Below are 27431 nucleotides of genomic sequence, written 5' to 3'. Positions count from 1 at the left end.
TTCAAGGTGAGTGTTACAGTAAAGGATCCCTGTGTATTCAGGGTAAGGGTTATTGTACAGGATCCCTATGTATTCAGGGTTAGGGTCACTATACAGGGTCCCTGTGTATTGAAGGTAAGGGTTATTGTATAGGATCCCTGTCTATTCAGGGTAAGGGTCACTGTACAAGGTCCCTTTGTATTCAGGGTAAGGGTTACTGTACAGGGTCCCTGTGTATTCAGGGTAAGGGCTATTGTACAGGATCCCTGTGTATTCAGGGTAAAGGGTTACAGTACAGGATCCCTGTGTATTCAGGATAAGGCTTACTGTACAGGGACCCAGTGTATTCAGGGTAAGTGTCACTGTACAGGGTCCCTGTGTATTCAGGGTAAGAGTCACTGTACAGCTCCCTGTGTATTCAGGATAAGGGTTACTGTACAGGGACCCTGTGTATTCAGGATAAGGGTTACTGTACAGGGACCCTGTATATTCAGGGTATGGGTCACTGTACAATGTACCTGTGTATTCATGGTAAAGTTTACAGTAAAGGATCCCTGTGTATTCAGGGTAAGGGTTATTGTACAGGATTCCTGTGTATTCAGGGTTAGGGTCAGTATACAGGGTCCCTGTGTATTCACGGTAAGGGTTATTGTATAGGAACCCTGTGTATTCAGCGTAAGGGTCACTGTACAGGGTCCCTTTGTATTCAGGGTAAGGGTTAATGTACAGGGTCCCTGTGTATTCAGGGTAAGGGCTATTGAACAGGATCCCTGTGTATTCAGGGTAAGACTCACTGTACAGGATCCCTGTGTATTCAGCGTAAGGGTTATTGTACAGGATCCCTGTGTATTCAGGGTAAGGGTCACTGTACAGGGTCCCTGTGTATTCAGGGTAAGGGTCACTGTACAGGGTCCCTGTGTATTCAGGGTAAGGGTTACTGTACAGAGTCCCTGTGTATTCAGGTTATGGGTCGCTTACAGGGTCCCTGTGTATTCAGCTTAAGTGTCACTGTACAGGGTCCCTGTGTTTTCAGAGTTAGGGTTACTGTACAGGGTCCCTGTGTATTCAGGGTAAGGGTTATTTACAGGATCCCTGTTTATTCAGGGTAAGTGTCACTGTACAGGGTCCCTGTCTATTCAGGGTAAGGGTTACTGTAGTGGGTGCCTGTGTATTCAGGGTAAGGGCTAATGTACACGATTCTTATGTATTCAGGGTAAGGGTCACTGTACAGTGTCCCTGTGTATTCAGGGTAAGGGTTATTGTACAGGATACCTGTGTATTCAGGGTAAGTGTTCACTGTACAGGGTCCCTGTGTATTCAGGGTAAGGGTTACTGTACAGGGTCCCTCTGTATTCAGGGTAAGGGTCACTGTACAGGGTCCTTGTGTATTCAGGGTAAGGGTTATTGTACAGGATCCCTGTGTATTCAGGGTAAGGGTCACTGTACAGGGTCCCTGTGTATTCAGGGTAAGGGTTACTGTACAGGGTCCTTGTGTATTCAGGGTAAGGGTTACTGTAAAGGGTCCCTGTGTATTCAGGGTAAGGGTCGCTTACAGGGTCCCTGTGTATTCAGGTTAAGTGTCACTGTACAGGGTTCCTGTGTATTCAGGGTAAGGGTTACTGTACAGGGTCTCTGTGTATTCAGGGTAAGGGTCACTGCACAGGGTACCTGTGTATTCAGGGTAAGGGTTACTGAACAGGGTCCCTGTGTTTTCAGGGTAAGGGTTACTGTACAGGGTCCCTGTGTATTCAGGGTAAGGGTTATTGTTCAGGATCCCTGTTTATTCAGGGTAAGGGTCACTGTACAGGGTCCCTGTCTATTCAGGGAAAGGTTACTGTACTGGGTCCCTGTGTATTCAGGGTAAGGGCTATTGTACACGATCCTTGTGTATTCAGGGTAAGGGTCACTGTACAGGGTCCCTGTGTATTCAGGCTAAGGGTTATTGTACAGGATCCGTTTTTTATTCAGGGTAAGGTTCACTGTACAGTGTCCCTGTCTATTCAGGGTAAGGGTTACTGTACTGGGTCCCTGTGTATTCAGGGTAAGGTCTATTGTACACGATCCTTGTGTATTCAGCGTAAGGGTCACTGTACAGGGTCCCTGTGTATTCATGGTAAGGTTTATTTTACAGGATCCCTGTGTATTCAGGGTAAGGGTCACTGTACAGGGTCCCTGTGTATTCAGGGTAAGTTTACTGTACAGAGTCCCTGTGTATTCAGGTTAAGGGTCGCTTACAGGGTCCCTGTGTATTCAGCTTAAGTGTCACTGTACAGGGTCCCTGTGTTTTCAGAGTTAGGGTTACTGTACAGGGTCCCTGTGTATTCACGGTAAGGGTTATCGTACAGGATCCCTGTTTATTCAGGGTAAGTGTCACTGTACAGGGTCCCTGTCTATTCAGGGTAAGGGTTACTGTACTGGGTGCCTGTGTATTCAGGGTAAGGGCTAATGTACACGATCCTTGTGTATTCAGGGTAAGGGTCACTGTACAGGGTCCCTATCTATTCAGGGTAAGGGTTATTGTACAGGATCCCTGTTTATTCAGGGTAAGGGTCACTGTACAGGGTCCCTGTCTATTCAGGGTAAGGGTTACTGTACTGGGTCCCTGTGTATTCAGGGTAAGGGCTATTGTACACGATTCTTATGTATTCAGGGTAAGGGTCACTGTACAGTGTCCCTGTGTATTCAGGGTAAGGGTTATTGTACAGGATCCCTGTGTATTCAGGGTAAGGTCACTGTACAGGGTCCCTATGTATTCAGGGTAAAGGTTACTGTACAGGGTCCCTGTGTATTCAGGGTAAGGGTCACTGTACAGGGTCCTTGTGTATTCAGGGTAAGGTTTACTGTAAAAGGTCCCTGTGTATTCAGGGTAAGGGTTATTGTACAGGATCCCTGTGTATTCAGGGTAAGGGTTACTGTAAAGGGTTCCTGTGTATTCAGGAAAAGGATCAGTGTACAGGGTCCCTCTGTATTCAGCGTAAGGGTTACTGTACAGCATCCCTGTGTATTCAGGGTAAGTCTCACTGTACAGGGTCCCTGTGTATTCAGGGTATGGGTCACTGTACAGGTCCCTGTGTATGCAGGGTGAGGGTTACTGTACAGGGTCCCTGTGTATTCAGGGTAAGTGTCGCTTACAGGATCCCTGTGTATTCAGGGTAAGGGTTACGGTACAGGGAACCTGTGTATTCAGGGTAAGGGTCAGTGAACAGTGTCCCTGTGTATTCAGGGTAAGGGTTACTGTACAGGGTCCCTGTGTATTCAGGGTAAGGGTTAATGTAAAGCGTACCTGTGTATTCAGGGTATGGGTTACTGTACACGGTCCCTGTGTATTCCGGGTAAGGGTCAGTGTACAGTGTCCCTGTGTATTCAGGGTAAGGGTTACTGTACAGGGTCCCTGTGTATTCAGGGTAAGGGTCACTGTACAGGGTCCCTGTTTATTCAGGGTTAGGGTCACTGTACAGGGTCCCTGTGTATTCAGGGTATTGGTTACTGTAAAGTGTCCGTGTGTATTCAGGGTAAGATTTAATGTACAGGGTCCCTGTATATTCAGGGTAAGGATCACTGTACAGGGTTCCTGTGTATTCAGGGTAAGGGTCACTGTACAGGGTACCTGTGTATTCAGGGTTAGGGTCACTGTACAGGGTCCCTGTATATTCAGTAAAGGCTTACTGTACAGGGTCCCTGTGTATTCAGGGTAAGGATCACCTTACTGGGTACCTGTGTATTCAGGGTTAGGGTCACTGTACAGGGTCCCTGTGTATTCAGGGTAAGGGTTACTGTACAGGGTCTCTGTCTATTCAGGGTAAGGGTCACTGTACAGGGACCCTGTGTAATCAGGGTAAGGGTTACTGTACAGTGTCCCTGTTTATTCATGGTAAGGGTCAATGTACAGGGTCCCTGTGTATTCAGGGTAAGGGTTACTGTACAAGTTCCCTGTGTATTCAGGGTAAGGGTTACTGTACAGTGTCCCTGTATATTCAGGGTATGGTCCACTGTACAGTGTACCTGTGTATTCAAGGTGAGTGTTACAGTAAAGGATCCCTGTGTATTCAGGGTAAGGGTTATTGTACAGGATCCCTATGTATTCAGGGTTAGGGTCACTATACAGGGTCCCTGTGTATTGAAGGTAAGGGTTATTGTATAGGATCCCTGTGTATTCAGGGTAAGGGTCACTGTACAGGGTCCCTGTGTATTCAGGGTAAGGGTTACTGTACAGGGTCCCTGTGTATTCAGGGTAAGGGCTATTGCACAGGATCTCTGTGTATTCAGGGTAAGGGTTAAAGTACAGGATCCCTGTGTATTCAGGATAAGGATTACTGTACAGGGACCCTGTGTATTCAGGGTAAGTGTCACTGTACAGGGTCCCTGTGTATTCAGGGTAAGAGTCACTGTACAGCTCCCTGTGTATTCAGGATAAGGGTTACTGTACAGGGACCCTGTGTATTCAGGATAAGGGTTACTGTACAGGGACCCTGTATATTCAGGGTATGGGTCACTGTAAAATGTACCTGTGTATTCATGGTAAGGGTTACAGTACAGGATCCCTGTGTATTCAGGGTAAGGGTTATTGTACAGGATCCCTGTGTATTCAGGGTTAGGGTCAGTATACAGGGTCCCTGTGTATTCACGGTAAGGGTTATTGTATAGGATCCCTGTGTATTCAGCGTAAGGGTCACTGTACAGGGTCCCTTTGTATTCAGGGTAAGGGTTAATGTACAGGGTCCCTGTGTATTCAGGGTAAGGGCTATTGAACAGGATCCCTGTGTATTCAGCGTAAGGGTTACTGTACAGGATCCCTGTGTATTCAGGGTAAGTGTCACTGTAAAGGGTCCCTGTGTATTCAGGGTAAGAGTGTACAGTGCCCTGTGTATTCCGGATAAGGGTTACTGTACAAGGACCCTGTGTATTCAGGGTAAGTTTCCCTGTACAGGGTCCCTGTGTATTCAGGGTAAGGGTCACTGTGCAGGTCCCTGTGTATTCAGGGTAAGGGTTACTGTACAGTGTCCCGTGTATTCACGGTACGGGTCGCTTACAGGGTCCCTGCGTATTCAGGTTAAGTATCACTGTACAGTGTCCCTGTGTATTCAGGGTAATGGTCAATGTACAGATCCCAGTGTATTCAGGGTAAGGGTCACTGTACAGGGTCCCTGTGTATTCAGGGTAAGGGTTACTGTACAGGGTCCCTGTGTATTCAGGGTAAAGGTTATTGTACAGGATACCTGTGTATTAAGGGTAAGGGTTACTGTAAAGGGTCCCTGTGTATTCAGGGTAAGGGTCAATGTACAGGGTCCCTGAGTATTCAGGGTAAGGGTTACTGTACAGGGTCCCTGTGTATTCAGGGTAAGGGTTATTGTACAGGTCCCTGTGTATGCAGGGTGTGTGTTACTGTACAGGGTCCCTGTATATTCAGGGTAAGTGTCACTGTACAGGGTCCCTGCGTATTCAGGGTAAGGGTCAATGTACAGGTCCCTGTGTATTCAGGGTAAGGGTTACTGTACAGGCTCCCTTTGTATTCACGGTAAGGGTCGCTTACAGGGTCCCTGTGTATTCAGGTTAAGTGTCACTGTAGAGTGTCCCTGTGTATTCAGGGTAAGTGTCACTGTACAGGTCCCTGTGTATTCAAGGTAATGGTCACTGTACAGGGTCCCTGTGTATTCAGGGTAAGGGTCGCTTACAGGGACCCTGTGTATTCAGGTTAAGTGTCACTGTACAGGGTCCCTGTGTATTCAGGGTAAGGGTTACTGTACAGGGTCTCTGTGTATTCAGGGTAAGGGTCACTGCACAGAGTACCTGTGTATTCAGGGTAAGGGTTACTGTACAGGGTCCCTGTGTTTTCAGGGTAAGGGTTACTGCAAAGGGTCCCTGTGTATTCAGGGTAAGGGTTATTGTACAGGATCCCTGTTTATTCAGGGTAAGTGTCACTGTACAGGGTCCCTGTCTATTCAGGGTAAGGGTTACTGTACTGGGTGCCTGTGTATTCAGGGTAAGGGCTAATGTACACGATCCTTGTGTACTCAGGGTAAGGGTCACTGTACAGGGTCCCTATGTATTCAGGATAAGGGTTATTGTAAGGATCCCTGTTTATTCAGGGTAAGGGTCACTGTACAGGGTCCCTGTCTATTCAGGGTAAGGGTTACTGTACTGGGTCCCTGTGTATTCAGGGTAAGGGCTATTGTACACGATTCTTATGTATTCAGGGTAAGGGTCACTGTAGAGTGTCCCTGTGTATTCAGGGTAAGGGTTATTGTACAGGATCCCTGTGTATTCAGGGTAAGGTCACTGTACAGGGTCCCTATGTATTCAGGGTAAAGGTTACTGTACAGGGTCCCTGTGTATTCAGGGTAAGGTCACTGTACAGGGTCCTTGTGTATTCAGGGTAAGGTTTACTGTAAAAGGTCCCTGTGTATTCAGGGTAAGGGTTATTGTACAGGATCCCTGTGTATTCAGGGTAAGGGTTACTGTAAAGGGTTCCTGTGTATTCAGGAAAAGGATCAGTGTACAGGATCCCTCTGTATTCAGGGTAAGGATCACTGTACAGGATCCCTGTGCATTCAGCGTAAGGGTTACTGTACAGCATCCCTGTGTATTCAGCGTAAGTCTCACTGTACAGGGTCCCAATGTATTCAGGGTATGGGTCACTGTACAGGTCCCTGTGTATGCAGGGTGAGGGTTACTGTACAGGGTCCCTGTGTATTCAGGGTAAGTGTCGCTTACAGGATCCCTGTGTATTCAGGGTAAGGGTTACGGTACAGGGAACCTGTGTATTCAGGGTAAGGGTCAGTGAACAGTGTCCCTGTGTATTCAGGGTAAGGGTTACTGTACAGGGTCCCTGTGTATTCAGGGTAAGGGTTAATGTAAAGCGTACCTGTGTATTCAGGGTATGGGTTACTGTACACGGTCCCTGTGTATTCAGGGTAAGGGTCAGTGTAGAGTGTCCCTGTGTATTCAGGGTAAGGGTTACTGTACAGGGTCCCTGTGTATTCAGGGTAAGGGTCACTGTACAGGGTCCCTGTTTATTCAGGGTTAGGGTCACTGTACAGGGTCCCTGTGTATTCAGTGTATGGGTTACTGTAAAGTGTCCGTGTGTATTCAGGGTAAGATTTAATGTACAGGGTCCCTGTATATTCAGGGTAAGGATCACTGTACAGGGTTCCTGTGTATTCAGGGTAAGGGTCACTGTACAGGGTACCTATGTATTCAGTGTTAGGGTCACTGTACAGGGTCCCTGTATATTCAGTAAAGGCTTACTGTACAGGGTCCCTGTGTATTCAGGGTAAGGATCACCTTACTGGGTACCTGTGTATTCAGGGTTAGGGTCACTGTACAGGGTCCCTGTGTATTCAGGGTAAGGGTTACTGTACAGGGTCCCTGTCTATTCAGGGTAAGGGTCACTGTACAGGGACCCTGTGTAATCAGGGTAAGGGTTACTGTACAGTGTCCCTGTTTATTCATGGTAAGGGTCAATGTACAGGGTCCCTGTGTATTCAGGGTAAGGGTTACTGTACAAGTTCCCTGTGTATTCAGGGTAAGGGTTACTGTACAGTGTCCCTGTATATTCAGGGTATGGGTCACTGTACAGTGTACCTGTGTATTCAAGGTGAGTGTTACAGTAAAGGATCCCTGTGTATTCAGGGTAAGGGTTATTGTACAGGATCCCTATGTATTCAGGGTTAGGGTCACTATACAGGGTCCCTGTGTATTGAAGGTAAGGGTTATTGTATAGGATCCCTGTGTATTCAGGGTAAGGGTCACTGTACAGGGTTCCTTTGTATTCAGGGTAAGGGTTACTGTACAGGGTCCCTGTGTATTCAGGGTAAGGGCTATTGCACAGGATCCCTGTGTATTCAGGGTAAGGGTTACAGTACAGGATCCCTGTGTATTCAGGATAAGGATTACTGTACAGGGACCCTGTGTATTCAGGGTAAGTTTCACTGTACAGGGTCCCTGTGTATTCAGGGTAAGAGTCACTGTACAGCTCCCTGTGTATTCAGGATAAGGGTTACTGTACAGGGACCCTGTGTATTCAGGATAAGGGTTACTGTACAGGGACCCTGTATATTCAGGGTATGGGTCACTGTACAATGTTCCTGTGTATTCATGGTAAGGGTTACAGTACAGGATCCCTGTGTATTCAGGGTAAGGGTTATTGTACAGGATCCCTGTGTATTCAGGGTTAGGGTCAGTATACAGGGTCCCTGTGTATTCACGGTAAGGGTTATTGTATAGGATCCCTGTGTATTCAGCGTAAGGGTCACTGTACAGGGTCCCTTTGTATTCAGGGTAAGGGTTAATGTACATTGTCCCTGTGTATTCCGGGTAAGGGCTATTGAACAGGATCCCTGTGTATTCAGGGTAAGGGTCACTGTACAGGATCCCTGTGTATTCAGCGTAAGGGTTACTGTACAGGATCCCTGTGTATTCAGGGTAAGTGTCACTGTAAAGGGTCCCTGTGTATTCAGGGTAAGAGTGTACAGTTCCCTGTGTATTCCGGATAAGGGTTACTGTACAGGGACCCTGTGTATTCAGGGTAAGTGTCACTGTACAGGGTCCCTGTGTATTCAGGGTAAGGGTCACTGTGCCGGTCCCTGTCTATTCAGGGTAAGGGTTACTGTACAGGGTCCCGTGTATTCACGGTACGGGTCGCTTACAGGGTCCCTGCGTATTCAGGTTAAGTATCACTGTACAGTGTCCCTGTGTATTCAGGGTAATGGTCAATGTACAGATCCCTGTGTATTCAGGGTAAGGGTCACTGTACAGGGTCCCTGTGTATTCAGGGTAAGGGTTACTGTACAGGGTCCCTGTGTATTCAGGGTAAAGGTTATTGTACAGGATACCTGTGTATTAAGGGTAAGGGTTACTGTAAAGGGTCCCTGTGTATTCAGGGTAAGGGTCAATGTACAGGGTCCCTGAATATTCAGGGTAAGGGTTACTGTACAGGGTCCCTGTGTATTCAGGGTAGGGTTATTGTACAGGATTCCTGTGTATTCAGGGTAAGGGTTACTGTACAGGGTCCCTGTGTATTCAGGGTAAGTTTCACTGTACAGGGTCCCTGTGTATTCAGGTTAAGGTTCACTGTACAGGTCCCTGTGTATGCAGGGTGTGGGTTACTGTACAGGGTCCCTGTATATTCAGGGTAAGTGTCACTGTACAGGGTCCCTGCGTATTCAGGGTAAGGGTCACTGTACAGGTCCCTTTGTATTCAGGGTAAGGGTTACTGTACAGGCTCCCTTTGTATTAACGGTAAGGGTCGCTTACAGGGTCCCTGTGTATTCAGGTTAAGTGTCACTGTAGAGTGTCCCTGTGTATTCAGGGTAAGTGTCACTGTACAGGTCCCTGTGTATTCAAGGTAATGGTCACTGTACAGGGTCCCTGTGTATTCAGGGTAAGGGTCGCTTACAGGGACCCTTTGTAATCAGGTTAAGTGTCACTGTACAGGGTCCCTGTGTATTCAGGGTAAGGGTTACTGTACAGGGTCTCTGTGTATTCAGGGTAAGGGTCACTGCACAGAGTACCTGTGTATTCAGGGTAAGGGTTACTGTACAGGGTCCCTGTGTTTTCAGGGTAAGGGTTACTGCAAAGGGTCCCTGTGTATTCAGGGTAAGGGTTATTGTACAGGATCCCTGTTTATTCAGGGTAAGGGTCACTGTACAGGGTCCCTGTCTATTCAGGGTAAGGGTTACTGTACTGGGTCCCTGTTTATTCAGGGTAAGGGCTATTGTACACGATCCTTGTGTATTCAGGGTAAGGGTCACTGTACAGGGTCCCTGTGTATTCAGGGTAAGGGATATTGTACAGGATCCCTGTTTATTCAGGGTAAGGGTCGCTGTACAGGGTTCCTGTCTATTCAGGGTTAGGGTTACTGTACTGGGTCCCTGTGTATTCAGGGTAAGGGCTATTGTAAACGATCCTTGTGTATTCAGGGTAAGGGTCACTGTACAGGGTCCCTGTGTATTATCGGTAAGGGTTATTGTACAGGATCCCTGTGTATTCAGGGTAAGGGTCACTGTACAGCGTCCCTGTGTTTTCAGGGTAAGGGTTACTGTACTGGGTCCCTGTGTATTCAGGGTAAGGGCTATTGTACACGATCCTTGTGTATTCAGGGTAAGGGTCACTGTACAGGGTCCCTGTGTATTCAGGGTAAGGGATATTGTACAGGATCCCTGTTTATTCAGGGTAAGGGTCGCTGTACAGGGTTCCTGTCTATTCAGGGTAAGGGTTACTGTACTGGGTCCCTGTGTATTCAGGGTAAGGGCTATTGTAAACGATCCTTGTGTATTCAGGGTAAGGGTCACTGTACAGGGTCCCTGTGTATTCATGGTACGGGTTATTGTACAGGATCCCTGTGTATTCAGGGTAAGGGTCACTGTACAGCGTCCCTGTGTTTTCAGGGTAAGGGTTACTGTAAAGGATCCCTGTGTATTCAGGGTAAGGTTCGATTACAGGGTCCCTGTGTATTCAGGTTAAGTGTCACTGTACAGGGTCCCTGTGTTTTCAGGGTAAGGTTTACTGTACAGGGTCCCTGTGTATTCAGGGTAAGGGTTATTGTACAGGATCCCTGTTTATTCAGGGAAAGCGTCACTGTACAGGGTCCCCGTCTATTCAGGGTAAGGGTTACTGTACTGGGTCCCTGTGTATTCAGGGTAAGTGCTATTGTACACGATCCTTGTGTATTCAGGGTAAGGGTCACTGTACAGGGTTCCTGTGTATTCAGGGTAAGGGTTATTGTACAGGATCCCTGTTTATTCAGGGTAAGGGTCACTGTACAGTGTGCCTGTCTATTCAGGGTAAGGGTTACTGTATTGGGTCCCTGTGTATTCATGGTAAGGGCTATTGTACACGATCCTAGTGTATTCAGGGTAAGGGTCACTGTACAGTGTCCCTGTGTATACAGGGTAAGGGTTATTGTACAGGATCCCTGTGTATTCAGGGTAAGGGTCACTGTACAGGGTCCCTGTGTATTCAGGGTAAGGGTTATTGTACAGGATCCCTGTTTATTCAGGGTAAGGGTCACTGTAGAGGGTCCCTGTCTATTCAGGGTAAGGGTTAGTGTACTGGGTCCCTGTGTATTCAGGATAAGGGCTATTGTACACGATCCTTGTGTATTCAGGGTAAGGGTCACTGTACAGGGTTCCTGTGTATTCAGGGTAAGGGTTATTGTACAGGATCCCTGTTTATTCAGGGTAAGGGTCACTGTGCAGCGTGCCTGTCTATTCAGAGTAAGGGTTACTGTACTGGGCTGCTGTGTATTCATGGTAAGGGCTATTGTACACGATCCTTGTGTATTCTGGGTAAGGGTCACTGTACAGTGTCCCTGTGTATTCAGGGTAAGGGTTATTGTACAGGATCACTGTATATTCAGGGTAAGTGTCACTGTACAGGGTCCCTGTGTATTCAGGGTAAGGGTTGCTGTACAGGGTCCCTGTGTATTCAGGGTAAGAGTCACTGTACAGTCTACCTGTGTGTTCAGGGTGAGGAATACTGTAAAGTGTCTCTGTGTATTCAGGTTAAGGGTTATTGTACAGGATCCCTGTGTATTCAGGGTAAGGGTTACTGTAAAGCGTACCTGTATATTCAGGAAAAGGGTCAGTGTACAGGGTCCCTGTGTATTCAGGGTAAGTGTTACTGTACAGGGTCCCTGTGTATTCAGGGTAAGGGTTATTGTACAGGATCCCTGTGTATTCAGGGTAAGGGTCACTGTACAGGGTCCCTCTGTATTCAGGATAAGGATCACTGTACAGGATCCCTGTGCATTCAGCGTAAGGTTTACTGTACAGGGTCCCTGTGTATTCAGGGTAAGTCTCACTGTACAGGGTCCCTGTGTATTCAGGGTAAGGGTCACTGTTCAGGTCCCTGTGTATGCAGGGTGAGGGTTACTGTACAGGGTCCCTGTGTATTCATGGTAAGTGTCACTGTACAGGGTCCCTGTGTATTCAGGGTAAGGGTCACTGTACAGGTCCCTGTGTATTCAGGGTAAGGGTTACTGTAGAGGGTCCCTGTGTATTCAGGGTAAGGGTCGCTTACAGGATCCCTGTGTATTCAGGGTAAGGGTTAAGGTACAGGGAACCTGTGTATTCAGGGTAAGGGTCACTGTACAGTGTCCCTGTGTATTCAGGTTAAGGTTTATTGTACAGGGTCCCTGTGTATTCAGGGTAAGTGTTAATGTACAGGGTCCCTGTGTATTCAGGTTAAGGTTTACTGTACAGAGTCCCTGTGTATTCAGGGTAAGGATCACTGTACAGGATCCCTGTGTATTCAGGGTAAGGGTCACTGTACAGGGTCCCTGTGTATTCAGGGTAAGGGTTACTGTACAGGGTCCCTATGTATTCAGGGTAAAGGTTACTGTACAGGGTCCCTGTATATTCATGGTAAGGAACACTGTACAGTGTCCCTGTGTATTCAGGGTAAGGGTTACGGTACAGGGACCCTGTGTATTCAGGGTAAGTGTTAATGTACAGGATACCTGTGTATTCAGGGTAAGGGTTATTTTACACTATCCCTGTGTATTCAGGGTTAGGGTCACTGTACAGGGTCCCTGTGTATTCAGGGTAAGGGTTATTGTACAGGATCCCTGTGTATTCAGGGTAAGGTTCACTGTACAGGGTCCCTGTGTATTCAGGGTATGGGTTACTGTACAGGGTCCCTGTGTATTCAGCGTAAGGGCTATTGTACAGGATCCCTGTGTATTCAGGGTAAGAGTTACGGTACAGGGACCCTGTGTATTCATGGTAAAGGTCACTGTACAGTGTCCCTGTTTATTCAGGGTAAGGGTTATTGTACAGGGTCCCTGTGTATTCAGGGTAAGGGTTACGGTAGAGGGACCCTGTGTATTCAGGGTAAGGTTTACTGTACAGAGTCCCTGTGTATTCAGGGTAAGGGTTACTGCACAGGGTCCTTGTGTATTCAGGGTATGGGTTACTGCACACGGTCCCTGTGTATTCAGGGTAAGGGTCAGTGAACAGTGTCCCTGTGTATTCAGGATAAGGGTTACTGTACAGGGTCCCTGTCTATTCAGGGTAAGGGTTATTGTAAAGGGTACCTGTGTATTCAGGGTAAGGGTTACTGTACACGGTCCATGTGTATTCAGGGTAAGGGTCACTGTACAGGGTCCCTGTTTATTTAGGGTTAGGGTCACTGTACAGGGTCCCTGTGTATTCAGGGTATGGGTTACTGTAAAGTGTCCGTGTGTATTCAGGGTAAGGGTTAATATACAGGGTCCCTGTCTTTTCAGGGTAAGTGTCACTGTACAGGGTCCCTGTGTTTTCAGGGAAAGGCTTTGTACAGGGTCCCTGTGTATTCAGGGTAAGGATCACTTTACTGGGTACCTGTGTATTCAGGGTTAGGGTCACTGTACAGGGTCCCTGTGTATTCAGGGTAAGGGTTATTGTACAGGGTCCCTGTCTATTCAGGGTAAGAGTCACTGTACAGGGACCCTGTGTAATCAGGGTAAGGGATACTGTACAGTGTCCCTGTTTATTCAGGGTAAGGGTCACTGTACAGGGTCCCTGTGTATTCAGGGTAAGTGTTACTGTACAAGTTCCCTGTGTATTCAGGGTAAGGGTTACTGTACAGGGTCCCTGTATATTCAGGGTATGGGTCACTGTACAGTGTCCCTGTGTATTCATGGTAAGTGTTACAGTACAGGGTCCCTGTGTATTCAGGGTAATGTTTATTGTACAGGATCCCTGTGTATTCAGGGTTAGGGTCACAATACAGGGTCCCTGTGTATTCACGGTAAGGGTTATTGTACAGGATCCCTGTATACAGGGTAAAGGTCACTGTACAGGGTCCCTTTGTATTCAGGGTAAGGGTTACTGTACAGGGTCCCTGTGTATTCAGGGTAAGGGCTATTGTACAGGATCCCTATGTATTCAGGGTAAGGTTTACGGTAGAGGGACCCTGTGTATTCAGAGTAAGGGTCATTGTAAAGGATCCCAGTGTTTTCAGCGTAAGGGTTACTGTACAGGGTCCCTGTGTATTCAGGGTAAGTGTCACTGTACAGGGTCCCTGTGTATTCAGGGTAAGAGTCACTGGACAGCTCCCTGTGTATTCAGGGTAAGGGTTACTGTAAAGGGAACCTGTGTATTCAGGGTAAGTTTCACTGTACAGGGTCCTTGTGTATTCAGTGTAAGGTTCACTGTACAGGTCCCTGTGTATTCAGTGTAAGGGTTACTGTACAGGGTCCCTGTGTATTCAGGGTAAGGGTCGCTTTCAGGGTCCCTGCGTATTCAGGTTAAGTGTCACTGTACAGTGTCCCTGTGTATTCAGGGTAAGGGTCACTGTACAGATCCCTGTGTATTCAGGGTAAGGGTCACTGTACAGTGTCCCTGTGTATTCAGGGTAAGGGTCACTGTACAGGGTCCCTGTGTATTCAGGGTAAGGGTTACTGTACAGGGTCCCTGTGTATTCAGGGTAAAGATTATTGTACAGGATACCTGCGTATTCAGGGTAAGGGTTACTGTAAAGGGTCCCTGTGTATTCAGGAAAAGGGTCAGTGTAAAGGGTCGCTGTATATTCAGGGTAAGTGTTACTGTACAGCATCCCTGTGTATTCAGGGTAAGGGTTATTGTACAGGATCCCTGTTTATTCAGGGTAAGGGTCACTGTACAGGGTCCCTCTGTATTCAGGGTAAGGGTTACTGTACAGGGTCCCTGTCTATTCAGGGTAAGGGTTATTGTAAAGGGTACCTGTGTATTCAGGGTAAGGGTTACTGTACACGGTCCATGTGTATTCAGGGTAAGGGTCACTGTACAGGGTCCCTGTTTATTTAGGGTTAGGGTCACTGTACAGGGTCCCTGTGTATTCAGGGTATGGGTTACTGTAAAGTGTCCGTGTGTATTCAGGGTAAGGGTTAATATACAGGGTCCCTGTCTTTTCAGGGTAAGTGTCACTGTACAGGGTCCCTGTGTATTCAGGGAAAGGCTTTGTACAGGGTCCCTGTGTATTCAGGGTAAGGATCACTTTACTGGGTACCTGTGTATTCAGGGTTAGGGTCACTGTACAGGGTCACTGTGTATTCAGGGTAATGGTTATTGTACAGGGTCCCTGTCTATTCAGGGTAAGAGTCACTGTACAGGGACCCTGTGTAATCAGGGTAAGGGATACTGTACAGTGTCCCTGTTTATTCAGGGTAAGGGTCACTGTACAGGGTCCCTGTGTATTCAGGGTAAGTGTTACTGTACAAGTTCCCTGTGTATTCAGGGTAAGGGTTACTGTACAGGGTCCCTGCATATTCAGGGTATGGGTCACTGTACAGTGTCCCTGTGTATTCATGGTAAGTGTTACAGTACAGGGTCCCTGTGTATTCAGGGTAATGTTTATTGTACAGGATCCCTGTGTATTCAGGGTTAGGGTCACTATACAGGGTCCCTGTGTATTCACGGTAAGGGTTATTGTACAGGATCCCTGTATACAGGGTAAAGGTCACTGTACAGGGTCCCTTTGTATTCAGGGTAAGGGTTACTGTACAGGGTCCCTGTGTATTCAGGGTAAGGGCTATTGTACAGGATCCCTATGTATTCAGGGTAAGGGTTACGGTAGCGGGACCCTGTGTATTCAGAGTAAGGGTCATTGTAAAGGATCCCAGTGTTTTCAGCGTAAGGGTTACTGTACAGGGTCCCTGTGTATTCAGGGTAAGTGTCACTGTACAGGGTCCCTGTGTATTCAGGGTAAGAGTCACTGGACAGCTCCCTGTGTATTCAGGGTAAGGGTTACTGTACAGGGAACCTGTGTATTCAGGGTAAGTTTCACTGTACAGGGTCCTTGTGTATTCAGTGTAAGGTTCACTGTACAGGTCCCTGTGTATTCAGTGTAAGGGTTACTGTACAGGGTCCCTGTGTATTCAGGGTAAGGGTCGCTTTCAGGGTCCCTGCGTATTCAGGTTAAGTGTCACTGTACAGTGTCCCTGTGTATTCAGGGTAAGGGTCACTGTACAGATCCCTGTGTATTCAGGGTAAGGGTCACTGTACAGTGTCCCTGTGTATTCAGGGTAAGGGTCACTGTACAGGGTCCCTGGGTATTCAGGGTAAGGGTTACTGTACAGGGTCCCTGTGTATTCAGGGTAAAGATTATTGTACAGGATACCTGTGTATTCAGGGTAAGGGTTACTGTAAAGGGTCCCTGTGTATTCAGGAAAAGGGTCAGTGTAAAGGGTCGCTGTATATTCAGGGTAAGTGTTACTGTACAGCATCCCTGTGTATTCAGGGTAAGGGTTATTGTACAGGATCCCTGTTTATTCAGGGTAAGGGTCACTGTACAGGGTCCCTCTGTATTCAGGGTAAGGATCACTGTACAGGATCCCTGTGCATTCAGCGTAAGGGTTACTGTACAGGGTCCCTGTGTATTCAGGGTAAGTCTCACTGTACAGGGTCCCTGTGTATTCAGGATAAGGGTCACTGTACAGGTCCCTGTGTATGCAGGGTGAGGTTTACTGTACAGGGTCCCTGTGTATTCAGGGTAAGTGTCACTGTACAGGGTCCCTGTGTATTCAGGGTAAGGGTCACTGTACAGGGTCACTGTGTATTCAGGGTAAGTGTCGCTTACAGGATCCCTGTGTATTCAGGGTAAGGGTTACGGTACAGGGAACCTGTGTATTCAGGGTAAGGGTCACTGTACAGTGTATCTGTGTATTCAGGTTAAGGTTTATTGTACAGGGTCCCTGTGTATTCAGGGTAAGGGTTACTGTACAGGGTCCCTGTATATTCAGGTTAAGGTTTACTGTACAGAGTCCCTGTGTATTCAGGGTAAGGATCACTGTACAGGATCCCTGTGTATTCAGGGTAAGGGTCACTGTAAAGGGTCCCTGTGTATTCAGGGTAAGGGTTACTGTACAGGGTCCCTATGTATTCAGGGTAAAGGTTACTGTACAGGGTCCCTGTATATTCATGGTAAGGAACACTGTACAGTGTCCCTGTGTATTCAGGGTAAGGATTAATGTACAGGGTACCTGTGTATTCAGGGTAAGGGTTATTGTACAGTATCCCTATGTATTCAGGGTAAGGTCACTGTACAGGTTCCCTGTGTATTCAGGGTAAGGGTTACTGTACAGTGTCCCTGTGTATTCAGGGTAAGGGTCACTGTACAGGGTCCTTGTGTATTCAGGGTAAGGTTTACTGTAAAAGGTCCCTGTGTATTCAGGGTAAGGGTTATTGTACAGGATCCCTGTGTATTCAGGGTAAGGGTTACTGTAAAGGGTTCCTGTGTATTCAGGAAAAGGATCAGTGTACAGGGTCCCTCTGTATTCAGGGTAAGGATCACTGTACAGGATCCCTGTGCATTCAGCGTAAGGGTTACTGTACAGCATCCCTGTGTATTCAGGGTAAGTCTCACTGTACAGGGTCCCTGTGTATTCAGGGTATGGGTCACTGTACAGGTCCCTGTGTATGCAGGGTGAGGGTTACTGTACAGGATCCCTGTGTATTCAGGGTAAGTGTCACTTACAGGATCCCTGTGTATTCATGGTAAGGGTTACGGTACAGGGAACCTGTGTATTCAGGGTAAGGGTCAGTGAACAGTGTCCCTGTGTATTCAGGGTAAGGGTTACTGTACAGGGTCCCTGTGTATTCAGGGTAAGGGTTACTGTAAAGCGTACCTGTGTATTCAGGGTATGGGTTACTGTACACGGTCCCTGTGTATTCAGGGTAAGGGTCAGTGTACAGTGTCCCTGTGTATTCAGGGTAAGGGTTACTGTACAGGGTCCCTGTGTATTCAGGGTAAGGGTCAATGTACAGGGTCCCTGTTTATTCAGGGTTAGGGTCATTGTACAGGGTCCCTGTGTATTCAGGGTATGGGTTACTGTAAAGTGTCCGTGTGTATTCAGGGTAAGATTTAATGTACAGGGTCCCTGTATATTCAGGGTAAGGATCACTGTACAGGGTTCCTGTGTATTCAGGGTAAGGGTCACTGTACAGGGTACCTGTGTATTCAGGGTTAGGGTCACTGTACAGGGTCCCTGTATATTCAGTAAAGGTTTACTGTACAGGGTCCCTGTGTATTCAGGGTAAGGATCATCTTACTGGGTACCTGTGTATTCAGGGTTAGGGTCACTGTACAGGGTCCCTGTGTACTCATGGTAAGGGTTACTGTACAGGGTCCCTGTCTATTCAGGGTAAGGGTCACTGTACAGGGACCCTGTGTAATCAGGGTAAGGGTTACTGTAGAGTGTCCCTGTTTATTCATGGTAAGGGTCAATGTACAGGATCCCTGTGTATTCAGGGTAAGGGTTACTGTACAAGTTCCCTGTGTATTCAGGTTAAGGGTTACTGTACAGTGTCCCTGTATATTCAGGGTATGGGTCACTGTACAGTGTACCTGTGTATTCAAGGTGAGTGTTACAGTAAAGGATCCCTGTGTATTCAGGGTAAGGGTTATTGTACAGGATCCCTATGTATTCAGGGTTAGGGTCACTATACAGGGTCCCTGTGTATTGACGGTAAGGGTTATTGTATAGGATCCCTGTGTATTCAGGGTAAGGGTCACTGTACAGTCTCCCTTTGTATTCAGGGTAAGGGTTACTGTACAGGGTCCCTGTGTATTCAGGGTAAGGGCTATTGTACAGGATCCCTGTGTATTCAGGGTAAGTGTCACTGTACAGGGTCCCTGTGTATTCAGGGTAAGAGTCACTGTACAGCTCCCTGTGTATTCAGGATAAGGGTTACTGTACAGGGACCCTGTGTATTCAGGATAAGGGTTACTGTACAGGGACCCTGTATATTCAGGGTATGGGTCACTGTACAATGTACCTGTGTATTCATGGTAAGGGTCACAGTACAGGATCCCTGTGTATTCAGGGTAAGGGTTATTGTACAGGATCCCTGTGTATTCAGGGTTAGGGTCAGTATACAGGGTCCCTGTGTATTCACGGTAAGGGTTATTTTATAGGATCCCTGTGTATTCAGCGTAAGGGTCACTGTACAGGGTCCCTTTGTATTCAGGGTAAGGGTTAATGTACAGGGTCCCTGTGTATTCAGGGTAAGGGCTATTGAACAGGATCCCTGTGTATTCAGGGTAAGGGTCACTGTACAGGATGCCTGTGTATTCAGCGTAAGGGTTACTGTACAGGATCCCTGTGTATTCAGGGTAAGTGTCACTGTAAAGGCTCCCTGTGTATTCAGGGTAAGAGTCTCTGTACAGTTCCCTGTGTATTCCAGATAAGGGTTACTGTTCAGGGACCCTGTGTATTCAGGCTAAGTGTCACTGTACAGGGTCCCTGTGTATTCAGGGTAAGGGTCACTGTGCAGGTCCCTGTGTATTCAGGGTAAGGGTTACTGTACAGGGTCCCGTGTATTCACGGTACGGGTCGCTGTACAGGGTCCCTGTCTATTCAGGGTAAGGGTTACTGTACTGGGTCCCTGTGTATTCAGGGTAAGGGCTATTGTACACGATCCTTGTGTATTCAGGGTAAGGGTCACTGTACAGGGTCCCTGTGTATTCATGGTAAGGGTTATTGTACAGGATCCCTGTGTATTCAGGGTAAGGGTCACTGTACAGCGTCCCTGTGTATTCAGGGTAAGGGTTACTGTAAAGGGTCCCTGTGTATTCAGGGTAAGGGTCGCTTACAGGGTCCCTGTGTATTCAGGTTAAGTGTCACTGTACAGGGTCCCTGTGTTTTCAGGGTAAGGTTTACTGTACAGGGTCCCTGTGTATTCAGGGTAAGGGTTATTGTACAGGATTCTTGTTTATTCAGGGTAAGGGTCACTGTACAGGGTCCCTGTCTATTCAGGGTAAGGGTTAATGTACTGGGTCCCTGTGTATTCAGGGTAAGTGCTATTGTACACGATCCTTGTGTATTCAGGGTAAGGGTCACTGTACAGGGTCCCTGTGTATTCAGGGTAAGGGTTATTGTACAGGATCCCTGTTTATTCAGGGTAAGGGTCACTGTACAGGGTGCCTGTCTATTCAGGGTAAGGGTTACTGTACTGGGTCCCTGTGTATTCATGGTAAGGGCTATTGTACACGATCCTAGTGTATTCAGGGTAAGGGTCACTGTACAGTGTCCCTGTGTATTCAGGGTAAGGGTTATTGTACAAGATCCCTGTGTATTCAGGGTAAGGGTCACTGTACAGGGTCCCTGTGTATTCAGGGTAAGGGTTATTGTACAGGATCCCTGTTTATTCAGGGTAAGGGTCACTGTACAGGGTCCCTGTCTATTCAGGGTAAGGGTTAGTGTACTGGGTCCCTGTGTATTCAGGATAAGTGCTATTGTACACGATCCTTGTGTATTCAGGGTAAGGGTCACTGTACAGGGTTCCTGTGTATTCAGGGTAAGGATTATTGTACAGGATCCCTGTTTATTCAGGGTAAGGGTCACTGTGCAGGGTGCCTGTCTATTCAGGGTAAGGGTTACTGTACTGGGTTCCTGTGTATTCAGGGTAAGGGCTATTGTACACGATCCTTGTGTATTCAGGGTAAGGGTCACTGTACAGTGTCCCTGTGTATTCAGGGTAAGGGTTATTGTACAGGATCACTGTATATTCAGGGTAAGTGTCACTGTACAGGGTCCCTGTGTATTCAGGGTAAGGGTTACTGTACAGGGTCCCTGTGTATTCAGGGTAAGAGTCACTGTACAGTGTACCTGTGTGTTCAGGGTAAGGAATACTGTAAAGTGTCTCTGTGTATTCAGGTTAAGGGTTATTGTACAGGATCCCTGAGTATTCAGGGTAAGGGTTACTGTAAAGGGTACCTGTATATTCAGGAAAAGGGTCAGTGTACAGGGTCCCTGTGTATTCAGGGTAAGTGTTACTGTACAGGGTCCCTGTGTATTCAGGGTAAAGGTTATTGTACAGGATCCCTGTGTATTCAGGGTAAGGGTCACTGTACAGGGTCCCTCTCTATTCAGGATAATGATCACTGTACAGGATCCCTGTGCATTCAGCGTAAGGTTTACTGTACAGGGTCCCTGTGTATTCAGGGTAAGTCTCACTGTACAGGGTCCCTGTGTATTCAGGGTAAGGGTCACTGTTCAGGTCCCTGTGTATGCAGGGTGAGGGTTACTGTACAGGGTCCCTGTGTATTCAGGGTAAGTGTCACTGTACAGGGTCCCTGTGTATTCAGGGTAAGGGTCACTGTACAGGTCCCTGTGTATTCAGGGTAAGGGTTACTGTAGAGGGTCCCTGTGTATTCAGGGTAAGGGTCGCTTACAGGATCCCTGTGTATTCAGGGTAAGGGTTAAGGTACAGGGAACCTGTGTATTCAGGGTAAGGGTCACTGTACAGTGTCCCTGTGTATTCAGGTTAAGGTTTATTGTACAGGGTCCCTGTGTATTCAGGGTAAGTGTTAATGTACAGGGTCCCTGTGTATTCAGGTTAAGGTTTACTGTACAGAGTCACTGTGTATTCAAGGTAAGGATCACTGTACAGGATCCCTGTGTATTCAGGGTAAGGGTCACTGTACAGAGTCCCTGTGTATTCAGGGTAAGGGTTACTGTACAGGGTCCCTATGTATTCAGGGTAAAGGTTACTGTACAGGGTCCCTGTATATTCATGGTAAGGAACACTGTACAGTGTCCCTGTGTATTCAGGGTAAGGGTTACTGTACAGGGTACCTGTGTATTCAGGGTAAGGGTTATTGTACACTATCCCTGTGTATTCAGGGTTAGGGTCACTGTACAGGGTCCCTGTGTATTCAGGGTAAGGGTTATTGTACAGGATCCCTGTGTATTCAGGGTAAGGGTCACTGTACAGGGTCCCTGTGTATTCAGGGTATGGGTTACTGTACAGGGTCCCTGTGTATTCAGCGTAAGGGCTATTGTACAGGATCCCTGTGTATTCAGGGTAAGGGTTACGGTACAGGGACCCTGTCTATTCAGGGTAAAGGTCACTGTACAGTTTCCTGTGTATTCAGGGTAAGGGTTATTGTACAGGGTCCATGTGTATTCAGGGTAAGGGTTACGGTAGAGGGACCCTGTGTATTCAGGGTAAGGTTTACTGTACAGAGTCCCTGTGTATTCAGGGTAAGGGTTACTGCACAGGGTCCTTGTGTATTCAGGGTAAGGTTTACTGTACAGAGTCGCTGTGTATTCATCGTAAGGGTTACTGTACAGGGTCCCTGTGTATTCAGGGTATGAGTTACTGTACACGGTCCCTGTGTATTCAGGGTAAGGGTCAGTGAACAGTGTACCTGTGTATTCAGGATAAGGGTTACTGTACAGGGTCCCTGTGTATTCAGGGTAAGGGTTATTGTAAAGGGTACCTGTGTATTCAGGGTAAGGGTTACTGTACACGGTCCATGTGTATTCAGGGTAAGGGTCACTGTACAGGGTCCCTGTTTATTTAGGGTTAGGGTCACTGTACAGGGTCCCTGTGTATTCAGGGTATGGGTTACTGTAAAGTGTCCGTGTGTATTCAGGGTAAGGGTTAATGTACAGGGACCCTGTCTTTTCAGGGTAAGGGTCACTGTACAGGGTCCCTGTGTATTCAGGGAAAGGCTTTGTACAGGGTCCCTGTGTATTCAGGGTAAGGATCACTTTACTGGGTACCTATGTATTCAGGGTTAGGGTCACTGTACAGGGTCCCTGTGTATTCAGGGTAAGGGTTATTGTACAGGGTCCCTGTCTATTCAGGGTAAGAGTCACTGTACAGGGACCCTGTGTAATCAGGGTAAGGGATACTGTACAGTGTCCCTGTTCATTCAGGGTAAGGGTCACTGTACAGGGTCCCTGTGTATTCAGGGTAAGTGTTACTGTACAAGTTCCCTGTGTATTCAGGGTAAGGGTTACTGTACAGGGTCCCTGTATATTCAGGGTATGGGTCACTGTACAGTGTCCCTGTGTATTCATGGTAAGGGTTACAGTACAGGGTCCCTGTGTATTCAGGGTAAGGTTTATTGTACAGGATCCCTGTGTATTCAGGGTTAGGGTCACTATAGAGGGTCCCTGTGTATTCACGGTAAGGTTTATTGTACAGGATCCCTGTATACAGGGTAAGGGTCACTGTACAGGGTCCCTTTGTATTCAGGGTAAGGGTTACTGTACAGGGTCCCTGTGTATTCAGGGTAAGGGCTATTGTACAGGATCCCTATGTATTCAGGGTAAGGGTTACGGTACAGGGACCCTGTGTATTCAGAGTAAGGGTCACTGTAAAGGATCCCTGTGTTTTCAGCGTAAGGGTTACTGTACAGGGTCCCTGTGTATTCAGGGTAAGTGTCACTGTACAGGGTCCCTGTGTATTCAGGGTAAGAGTCAATGTACAGCTCCCTGTGTATTCAGGGAAAGGGTTACTGTACAGGGAACCTGTGTATTCAGGGTAAGTTTCACTGTACAGGGTCCTTGTGTATTCAGTGTAAGGTTCACTGTACAGGTCCCTGTGTATTCAGTGTAAGTTTTACTGTACAGGGTCCCTGTGTATTCAGTGTAAGGGTCGCTTTCAGGGTCCCTGCGTATTCAGGTTAAGTGTCACTGTAGAGTGTCCCTGTGTATTCAGGGTAAGGGTCACTGTACAGATCCCTGTGTATTCAGGGTAAGGGTCACAGTAAAGTGTCCCTGTGTATTCAGGGTAAGGGTCACTGTACAGGGTTCCTGTGTATTCAGGGTAAGGGTTACTGTACAGGGTCCCTGTGTATTCAGGGTAAAGATTATTGTACAGGATACCTGTGTATTCAGGGTAAGGGTTACTGTAAAGGGTCCCTGTGTATTCAGGAAAAGGGTCAGTGTACAGGGTCGCTGTATATTCAGGGTAAGTGTTACTGTAAAGGATCCCTGTGTATTCAGGGTAAGGTTTATTGTACAGGATCCCTGTTTATTCAGGGTAAGGGTCACTGTACAGGGTCCCTCTGTATTCAGGGTAAGGATCACTGTACAGGATCCCTGTGCATTCAGCGTAAGGGTTACTGTACAGGGTCCCTGTGTATTCAGGGTAAGTCTCACTGTACAGGGTCCCTGTGTATTCAGGATAAGGGTCACTGTACAGGTCCCTGTGTATGCAGGGTGAGGTTTACTGTACAGGGTCCCTGTGTATTCAGGGTAAGTGTCACTGTACAGGGTCCCTGTGTATTCAGGGTAAGGGTCACTGTACAGGGTCACTGTGTATTCAGGGTAAGTGTCGCTTACAGGATCCCTGTGTATTCAGGGTAAGGGTTACGGTACAGGGAACCTGTGTATTCAGGGTAAGGGTCACTGTACAGTGTATCTGTGTATTCAGGTTAAGGTTTATTGTACAGGGTCCCTGTGTATTCAGGGTAAGGGTTACTGTACAGGGTCCCTGTGTATTCAGGTTAAGGTTTACTGTACAGAGTCCCTGTGTATTCAGGGTAAGGATCACTGTACAGGATCCCTGTGTATTCAGGGTAAGGGTCACTGTACAGGGTCCCTGTGTATTCAGGGTAAGGGTTACTGTACAGGGTCCCTATGTATTCAGGGTAAAGGTTACTGTACAGGGTCCTTGTATATTCATGGTAAGGAACACTGTACAGTGTCCCTGTGTATTCAGGGTAAGGGTTAATGTACAGGGTACCTGTGTATTCAGGGTAAGGGTTATTGTACAGTATCCCTGTGTATTCAGGGTTTGGGTCACTGTACAGGGACCCTTTGTCTTCAGGGTAAGTGTTATTGTACAGGATCCCTGTGAATTCAGGGTAAGGGTTACTGTACAAGTTCCCTGTGTATTCAGGGTAAGGGTTACTGTACAGGGTCCCTGTATATTCAGGGTATGGGTCACTGTACAGTGTCCCTGTGTATTCATGGTAAGGGTTACAGTACAGGGTCCCTGTGCATTCAGGGTAAGGGTTATTGTACAGGGTCCCTGTGTATTCAGGGTTAGGGTCACTATACATGGTCCCTGTGTATTCACGGTAAGGGTTATTGTACAGGATCCCTGTGTATTCAGGGTAAGGTTCACTGTACAGGGTCCCTTTGTATTCAGGGTAAGGGTTTCTGTACAGGGTCCCTGTGTATTCAGGGTAAGGGCTATTGTACAGGATCCCTATGTATTCAGGGTAAGGGTTACGGTACAGGGACCCTGTGTATTCAGAGTAAGGGTCACTGTAAAGGATCCCTGTGTTTTCAGCGTAAGGGTTACTGTACAGGGGCCCTGTGTATTCAGGGTAAGTGTCACTGTACAGGGTCGCTGTGTATTCAGGGTAAGAGTCACTGTACAGCTCCCTGTGTATTCAGGGTAAGGATTACTGTACAGGGAACCTGTGTATTCAGGGTAAGTGTCACTGTACAGGGTCCCTGTGTATTCAGTGTAACGTTCACTGTACAGGTCCCTGTGTATTCAGTGTAAGAGTTACTGTACAGGGTCCCTGTGTATTCAGGGTAAGGGTCGCTTACAGGGTTCCCTGCGTATTCAGGTTAAGTTTCACTGTACAGTGTCCCTGTGTATTCAGGGTAAGGCTCACTGTACAGATCCCAGTGTATTCAGGGTAAGGTTCACTGTACAGTGTCCCTGTGTATTCAGGGTAAGGGTCACTGTACAGGGTCCCTGTGTATTCAGGGTAAGGGTTACTGTACAGGGTCCCTGTGTATTCAGGGTAAAGGTTATTGTACAGGATACCTGAGTATTCAGGGTAAGGTTTACTGTAAAGGGTCCCTGTGTATTCAAGAAAAGAGTCCGTGTACAGGGTCCCTGTGTATTCAGGGTAAGTGTTACTGTACAGGGTCCCTGTGTATTCAGGGTAAGGGTTATTGTACAGGATCCCTGTGTATTCAGGGTAAGGGTCACTGTACAGGGTCCCTCCGTATTCAGGGTAAGGATCACTGTACAGGATCCCTGTGCATTCAGCATAAGGGTTACTGTACAGGGTCCCTGTGTATTCAGGGTAAGTCTCACTGTACAGGGTCCCTGTGTATTCAGGGTATGGGTCACTGTAGAGGTACCTGTGTATGCAGGGTGAGGGTTACTGTACAGGGGACCTGTGTATTCAGGGTAAGGGTTATTGTACAGGATCCCTGTGTATTCGGGGTAAGGGTCACTGTACAGGGTCCCTCTGTATTCAGGGTAAGGGTTACTGTACAGGGTCCCTGTGTATTCAGAGTAAGGGTCACTGTACAGGGTCCCTGTTTATTCAGGTTAAGGGTTACTGTACTGGGTCCCTGTGTATTCAGGGTAAAGGATATTGTACAGGATACCTGTGTATTCAGGGTAAGGGTTACTGTAAAGGATCCTTGTGTATTCAGGGTGAGGGTCACTCTACAGGGTCCCTGTGTATTCAGGGTAAGGGTTACTGTACAGGGTCCCTGTGTATTCAGGGTAAGGGTTATTGTACAGGATCCCTGTGTATTCGGGGTAAGGGTCACTGTACAGGGTCCCTCTGTATTCAGGGTAAGGGTTACTGTACAGGATCCCTGTGTATTCAGGGTAAGGGTTATTGTACAGGATTCCTGTGTATTCAGGGTAAGGGTTACTGTACACGGTCCCTGTGTATTCAGGGTAAGTGTCACTGTACAGGTCCCTGTGTATTCAGGGTAAGGATCACTGTACAAGTCCCTGTGTATGCAGGGTGAGGGTTACTTTACAGGGTCCCTGTGTATTCAGGGTAAGTGTCACTGTAAGGTCCCTGTGTATTCAGGGTAAGGGTCACTGTACAGGTCCCTGTGTATTCAGGGTAAGGGTTACTGTACAGGTCCCTGTGTATTCACGGTAAGGGTCGCTTACAGGGTCCCTGTGTATTCAGGTTAAGTTTCACTGTACAGTGTCTCTGTGTATTCAGGGTAAGTGTCACAGTACAGGTCCCTGTGTATTCAAGGTAATGGTCACTGTACAGAGTCCCTGATTATTCAGGGTAAGGGTCGCTTACAGGGTCCCTGTGTATTCAGGTTAAGTGTCACTGTACAGGGTCCCTGTGTATTCAGGGTAAGGGTTACTGTACAGGGTCTCTGTGTCTTCAGGGTAAGGGTCACTGCACAGGGTACCTGTGTATTCAGGGTAAGGGTTACTGAACAGGGTCCCTGTGTTTTCAGGGTAAGCGATACTGTACAGGGTCCCTGTGTATTCAGGGTAAGGGTTACTGTACTGGGTCCCTGTGAATTCAGGGTAAGGGTTACTGTACAGGGTCTCTGTGTTTTCAGGGTAAGGGTCACTGCACAGGATACCTGTGTCTTCAGGGTAAGGGTTATTGTACAGGATCCCTGTTTATTCAGGGTAAGGGTCACTGTACAGGGTCCCTGTCTATTCAGGGTAAGGGTTACTGTACTGGGTCCCTGTGTATTCAGGGTAAGGGCTATTGTACACGATCCTTGTGTATTCAGGGTAAGGGTCACTGTACAGGGTCCCTGTGTATTCAGGGTAAGGGTTATTGTACAGGATCCCTGTTTATTCAGGGTAAGGATCACTGTACAGGGTCTCTGTCTATTCAGGGTAAGGGTTACTGTACTGGGTCCCTGTGTATTCAGGGTAAGGTCTATTGTACACGATCCTTGTGTATTCAGCGTAAGGGTCACTGTGCAGTGTCCCTGTGTATTCATGGTAAAGTTTATTGTACAGGGTACCTGTCTATTCAGGGTAAGAGTCACTGTACAGGGACCC

The sequence above is a fragment of the Pristiophorus japonicus genome, chromosome Y (genome assembly GCF_044704955.1).
Source record: "Pristiophorus japonicus isolate sPriJap1 chromosome Y, sPriJap1.hap1, whole genome shotgun sequence".
NCBI lineage: Eukaryota > Metazoa > Chordata > Chondrichthyes > Pristiophoridae > Pristiophorus > Pristiophorus japonicus.
This window is presented reverse-complemented; position numbering follows the sequence as displayed.